The 7,025-nt window shown below is 44.3% G+C and overlaps 1 pseudogene; it reads right to left on the bottom strand.

Annotated features, from left to right (window-relative positions):
* Positions 1-354: 354 nt before the first annotated feature.
* Positions 355-7,025, bottom strand: part of LOC111971816 (small ribosomal subunit protein mS35-like) — a 17,043-nt pseudogene continuing 10,372 nt past the window's right edge.

The raw sequence follows: 7,025 nt of genomic DNA, 5'->3' as shown, positions 1-7,025 counted from the left end.
TAAAGTGGTTGTTCCACTGGATATCATAAGGTGAATGCACCAACTTGTAAGTCGCTCTGGATAAGAGCGTCTGCTAAATGACTTAAATGTAAATGTATGCCCCCACCACAGCTGCCCCATACATCACCCAGACCAAACATGCCTATCCAGGGGTGGTCTGAAAAGACCGGGGATCATTAGTGGTGTAGATAGTCCTGCAACTTATTTTCATGTAACTGTATCGCTAACTATATTTGTGTTCTTGGTGAGATGAGCTGCATGGAGAATGAATTGAAGCACATGTCAAAACTGTAAGATCAAATTTGCTGTGAGGATTGTGGTTACCGTTGTGAGGTAATAGCTTGAGACTTGGAGTAACTGCTGATGCATTTTGAGGTCACTTGCCTCAAGATTTTAATTTGATAAAAACAAAAAAAAATGGCACATTGTTGAATGCGTCCTTTCAGTAGGGTGCTTCTCTTTCTCTCCCTTAGCCAGAGGGGAGAAGGGGATGGGGTTGAAGCCACGAAGGAGGTGAAGGGGGGCTGGTTGGTAATACAGTAAACATCTGTTCAATGATATAAAAAGCACTTGTTTACATAACATTAAGAACTTAGCCCAAATTTCCAAACTTGACAAAAAGAACGCTTTTTATTTGTTTTACATTGGATAATAGCATAACATGTATTGGATAATTGTATTACAGAAATATTAAGAGGTCAATTTGTCAAATATTTCACAAAAGACAGTTACAGGCATCAAATGCTGTGTGGTGAAATCAGAGAGGTTGGTCTCATTGCACCAGTCAACATCAGGGTGTAGAAATTACATTCTGGTCTTTGTACTACACTACCTTTAACTACACTGTCCCACGATTGGACCTGAAGTGATAACGCTTCAAAACTGTTCACATGGTGAGAAGGTGGCTGTGCTTAAAACAGTCAGTTGCTTAAACTATGCTTAACACAACCACGTGATGTCTTCCTGAGCCAAAGAGGGGGGTTTAGGTGTCCCGAATATTGAGTGGATTTACGCTGCTACCAGACTGACTCACCTGTTGAACATTCTTAATATAGTGACGATGTGACAGTTAGGGAGTTAGCCAGAGTCTCCCTACTTCTGGACCTATGGAGGTTCCACTGGCCAGGGACACAGGACAACTTCCTGGGCTTAAGGATTAAGGCCAATGGAAAATTGGTGCTGCTGAAATATATATAATTATAAAAATATATATTTTTCATATGTTTAAAACATAAACTGTTTTAGTGTGGGGAAAACAACCAGGTTCTATGCGGGTTTTGTCCGACTGGCTGGACCTCAACGACCTGTGGAACTGGACTGGAGTTCAGGTGGACACGGACTGATATGCAAACTAAGCCAGTGACTTCCTCTGATGCAGTTGTGGTAGATTGCGGTGTTGATGTGGAGGCTTCTGTCACCCATGATGGAACATCTCATCCTACATCCAGGACAACACTCCTCGGTATTAGACGGATGCAGCTACTGCAACACTGGACTGGCCTGAGGCTGCAGGGGAAACTCACTGCTCTGGACTGTGCTAATCACCGTCTCCCATTCCATGTACCAGAATGCTGCCATTGGCGAGGACATTCTCACCTTTACTGTTAAGACTGCAAGTTCTACCAACAAAATATAATCTAGCATTCTGGTACCTTGCAAACCATGAGCCATTTTGTATTCTACATGAGTCAAATGTAATGGAGTCCATTGTTGTTGTGAAGGGCTGTTGTTCATACAAGGATTTGTACATTGCTTGACATGACACGCCTTGTTGACCTGATAGCCAGCGAGGTGAGACAGTCTCACCAACAGCACACATGCAGAAACATTGTTGTGTAAGGGGGAAGCTGGTTTGATGTTGATGTGTTTTCATGTGTGCCAACTACTCCAGATATTGTTGTTGTGGGGAGGAGACGCTCATTTTGGAAGTGGGCTGCTCATTTGACGGCTACATGGAGCAGACCTTTGCTGAGAAGCTTGCTTAAATACCAGTCCCTTGTGGCACACCGGGACAGCCTCGGGTGGAGGTGATGCTGGTTGCGCTGATATTTGGCAATCTCGGCCACGTACACAGGCTTGCAGTGCGGGGCCTCCAGATTGAGGGCCTGACAAAAACTAGGGCAAAGCAATTGGCTAAGTACTGCTCTGTTTCAGCTGTTGTGGGCAGCCTAGCTGTATGGAGAAGGAGGTGCTTTCTGTACCTTTGAGTGCCATGCATACAGGGACCTTTGAAATGTTTGGATCTTTTTTAAATAAATTTGATTGGTGGATTCAAATAAAGTATTTAGTGTGTGTGTGTGTGTGTGTGTGTGTGTGTGTGTGTGTGTGTGTGTGTGTGTGTGTGTATTAGACATATTAGAGGTTCAGTAGTTTCTTCACAGCTTCTTTGTACTGGAGCACGCTGCCCTCACTCTCTCCCTCGTTCTTCAGTCTGGTCACAGAGTCCCTGTACCTCTGGCTTTCCCAGCAGTTCCTCCCTCACCGCCTCTCCCTCCCCTGCTAACCTCATGCGGACCAACGTGGACAGGGCGTTCTTCTGAGAGGGGCGGTTCTCCCAGCTGTACTCCTCCATGTCTGCCACAGTCTTCTCAGACTCCCAGGCCTCCGCTTTCTAGACAGAGTAAGTGGAACAGCACAACATTGTCCGCTACATAAGCGCAAACAAAATGCTAACCAGGATTCATCAGTTTATGACGAAACATTAAGATAAGGGTCTGTGATTGCTCTGTCCCCAAACCCACAATCCCAAGAGGGGCAGTGTGGAACCCCTTGAGTGCCCTGGTCAGTGATGCTCTGCTCTCCTCTCAAAGAGATAGGGTTTCTCCATATGTGGTGCGGAGTTCCTCCATCACAGCCTGTCTCTCTCCGATCACATTCCCCAGAGGACAATAGGCCCGTTGTGTGGGAGCTTAAAGCAGGGGCAGTCACAGCCTCATCAGATCCCCTGCAGCCCTGGTGTTTGGGGTTAATGACCCTCATTACATCTATATGGTTCCTAATATCCAGGCTGGCTGAGGGCCAAGCCCTCCAGCGGACAGGGTGGTAGGATGGGGATGGCTGGAGAAGAGAGTCTCTCCTCTTTAGCCTGACTGTCAGGGTCATTACACCATCTTCACAGGGTCAACTAGTGTTGCAGTCCCTTTCAATCACATCGATTCAGTTAGTTTGCTTTAGAATCTAAGCCATTTGATTCAGCATACAGTAGTTCACGTTTTAATCAATCCTAGTTAAAACAGGTAGGTGACCATTGGTCCGACAGACTCCATATCTCCTATTGCTTTCGTCTCCACAGGGTGTAGCCCAGTCAATGAGACGAGGGTGAGGACAGGGCGGCAGGTAGCCTAGCGGTTAGAGCGTTGTGCCAGTAAGGTTGCTGGATTGAATACCCAAGCCAACAAGGTGAAACATCTGCCGATGTGCCATTGAGCAAGGCATTTAACCCTAATTTTCTCCAGCAATACTACTATGGCTAACCCTGTAAAACAAGACATTTCACTGCACCTATCCAGTGTATCTGACACATTTTTTACTATTTTTTTTTTTTAGACAGTGACGTTGACAGATTAAGACACCTGTTTTACAGGAGGACATTTGTGGGTTTTATTAATGGAGTGGAGCACAGAGTACTGGAGCACTCAAATAAGAGATGGACAGATGAAATAGTCTCTTGGGGATTGGAGTGCCTCTAGTGCCCAGCAGGGGAGATGGTCCAYTACCTGCTGTGCTGGAGGACTGTGCTCTGTCACAGTGGAGCACCGGTTTGGATCAACAGCCCACAGTGGAATTAGCAACAGGCCCAGAGAGTCCGTCTCACTGAGTGAATAGACAGAATCACCCAAGCGGTGGCTAACAAGCGGCCTCTTTGTGGGCTAGCGTTACTACCTGAGCACAGCTTCCCCCCCCCTGCACTGTGCCTTCCATTGTGTATGCAAAGGGCAGCGGACAGTGTTCCGCTTCCTGGCTTGTACGCCATTCCCCAGAGAGTGAGAGAACTCCCAATGGCACAACAGGGAGAGCCATTAAGTCCCTTGTGGCTGTACTCATGTGAAAACAGCCTGTGCTGGTGACCCTGACAGTGGATTTCTCAGGTGTTGGTTGGAGTGCTGTGAATAAGTGGCAGGGTCAGCATCAGATACTGGAGTCTGTTTTCTCCTTTTTAGAGGGGAAACGCCAGTGGTGACAATGCTGCTGTATGCCATCCCTCTGCCTTTTCTCCTCATGCCTCCCTTATGGCCTTACTCTTTCACACGAAGGGGAGAAATGATGATTCACTTGAATAGTGAATCCCTGAAATTACTTGGATGAAAGGCAACAAAAGCCTGTAACGCTCTTTCTATTTACAAAGCCCTAATGTATATCCAAGCCCTTTACCTGTAGGGATGGTTTAAGGTATCATGCATCTCTTTCCTAGTCCATTAGGGGTCTCTGATGCTTTGCACAGTGATGGCCTTGGCTGCCTGACCATCTGTCCACTCACTGTCTACCTATTAGCAGATGGGCTGGCTGGGTGGTGAGGTTAGGCGGAGGATCATGACTACTCAAGCTCTTTGGTACTGACCAGGGTTGCGTTTGGGAGCATGCAACATACTGAACGGAGCAGCTAGACATGTCATGAATAGAGCTGGGAATATATTGTACATCTGACCTTTCCATATTCTGCCCTGCTGAGCACGTCTCTGGACTTGACTAGTCAGAGTAGTAGAATTAGACACTTACCCACGACTCGTGATAGAGGACAGTCAGGAGGTACATGGCATAGTCATAATTCTGCTGTCTCACAGGGCAGCTGAAGTAGCAAAGGGGAGAAAAGAAAGAAAAAGATTTATCAGAAAAGTGTTAGTTGAAATAAAGCCTCCATTTAAAAGATATTACTGTAAAGCAACTGTAGTGAACACCTTATTGGTAACAGCACATTGAACAACAGGGGTGCTGCTTACCTGTCAGTGGTGATGGTGAGTGTGTGTCTCTTTGCAGTACCTCTCTCCTACCAGTTTAACCATCTTCTTCCTGGCATGTTCGTCCAAGTTCAGACTGGAGAGCTTCACCTGAGTGGACAAAGACACATAAATCTGACATTATAATACTGAAACTTATTGGCTTTGGCAAATTGATTCAAATAAAACCATAAACAATAGATGCAGTCATCCCTCAATCTGAAATAATATGCACTGTGCCACACTAAATGTTGAAACTCTGCAGCGGTAAGTCAGTTAATGTTTAAACTCAAAGTCTACTGAATGGAATTTAAATCATGAAAAATGACAAGCAGATATGGTTCATGCTGCAGAAAACATTCTTCCCCCTTACAGCTTTGTGACAGCTGAAGTTCATGGAAGAGAAGAAGTGAATAATGAGACGTGAAGAGGCTTTTCAGGAGAAGGATTATAGGCTGTTCTCTCGCATTGTTCCAGCACAATGTCAACCAAAACAAAACCTTAAAAAGGTCACATTTCTCATTATTGAGACTAAGACCCTTACCCCTATTGGTCAAATCCCCTTACTTTCATCAGATTAGTCACATAGTTATTCAAAGAGAGGCCATGCTACTGAGTGATCAGTAAGCCCTTTGCAGATCGGGTGGAAAACAAAAGATTACTGCAGGTCTTAACGGACATCGCGCTGCTTGCTTAGCAAGTACCGCTTCCTTCTGATTTGGCTCATACGGACACTCAAACACAGGACCTCTGCCTTGCAAACACATGTAACCACCCTCCTGAAGTGTCTTACAATCAATGTCATGCATTTTCTAAAGCCCTTTTTACAGCAGTTGTCACAAAGTGAAATACAGATACCGAGCCTAAAACCCCAAAGCAATGCATAAGCAGTTGCTAGGAAAAACTCCCTAGAAAGGCAGGAACCTAGGAAGAAACCAGAGAATATTCACGCCTCGGAGAAGCTAGCTATTCGGCAGCGCAAGTGGGAACACTTCAGGCTTAGGAATGGGTTTCACACATACATGTACCTCACATGGGAGAGTTTATACACAAGGCTCGCCATATCACATAACAAGTATATTATAGAAATGTTACATGTACACACGTGTGCATGTTCTACAACTGTATGTGAGAGAGAGAACCGGTTATCACGCGTGTTGACAGGAAATGCGTGTACATACAGTGCCTTGCAAAAGTATTCAGATCCCTTGGATTTCTTCACATTTTACTGTGTTATAAAGTGAGATTCAAATTGATTTATCATTTTGTCAACAATTTACACAAAATACTCTGTCAAAGTGGAAGAATGCACTTTTGTTTTTAACATGAACAGAAATGAATTAACTAAAATAGTCATTGCATAAGTATTTCGCTTCCTGAGTCAATACATGTTAGAAATCCCTTTGGCATTGTTTACAGCTGTAAATTTTCATGGGTAAGTCTATAAGAACTTTGCACACCTGGATTGTGCAATATGTTCCCATTATTCTTTTTTTTTTAAACTCAAGAATTTACTGTCTACTTGGTAAGCACCTCCAGTGTAGATTTGACCTTTTGTTGTAGGTTATTGTCCTGCTGAAAGGTGAATTCCTCTCCCGGTCTCTGTTGTAAAGCAGATTGAAGCAGGTTTTCCTCTAGGATTATGCTTTTTAATCCTTAAAAAATCCCCAGTATTTGATATATTTCGGCTTTCCGGCACCGAAAAGAGATGGCCGCCTCGCTTCGCGTTCCTTGGAAAATATGCAGTATTTTGTTCTTTTATGTGTTATTTCTTACATCGGTACCCCAGGTAATCTTAGGTTTCATTACATACAGTCGGGAGGAACTACTGAATATACGATTAACGTCAACTCATCATCGCAGCCACCACTAACATTTAGTGGCCGCTGCCAACATACTGACTCAACTCCAGCCACTTTAATAATGGGAATTGATGGAAATTATGTAAAAATGTACCACTAGCCACTTTAAACAATGCCACTTAATATAATGTTTACATACCCTACATTACCCATCTCATATGTATATACTGTACTCTATATCATCTACTGCATCTTGCCATCTTTATGTAATACATGTACCCACTTAAGC

The sequence above is a fragment of the Salvelinus sp. IW2-2015 genome, linkage group LG13 (assembly GCF_002910315.2).
Source record: "Salvelinus sp. IW2-2015 linkage group LG13, ASM291031v2, whole genome shotgun sequence".
NCBI lineage: Eukaryota > Metazoa > Chordata > Actinopteri > Salmoniformes > Salmonidae > Salvelinus > Salvelinus sp. IW2-2015.
Note: the sequence above shows the minus strand (reverse complement) of the source record. Positions and strands in the feature narration are given on the sequence as shown.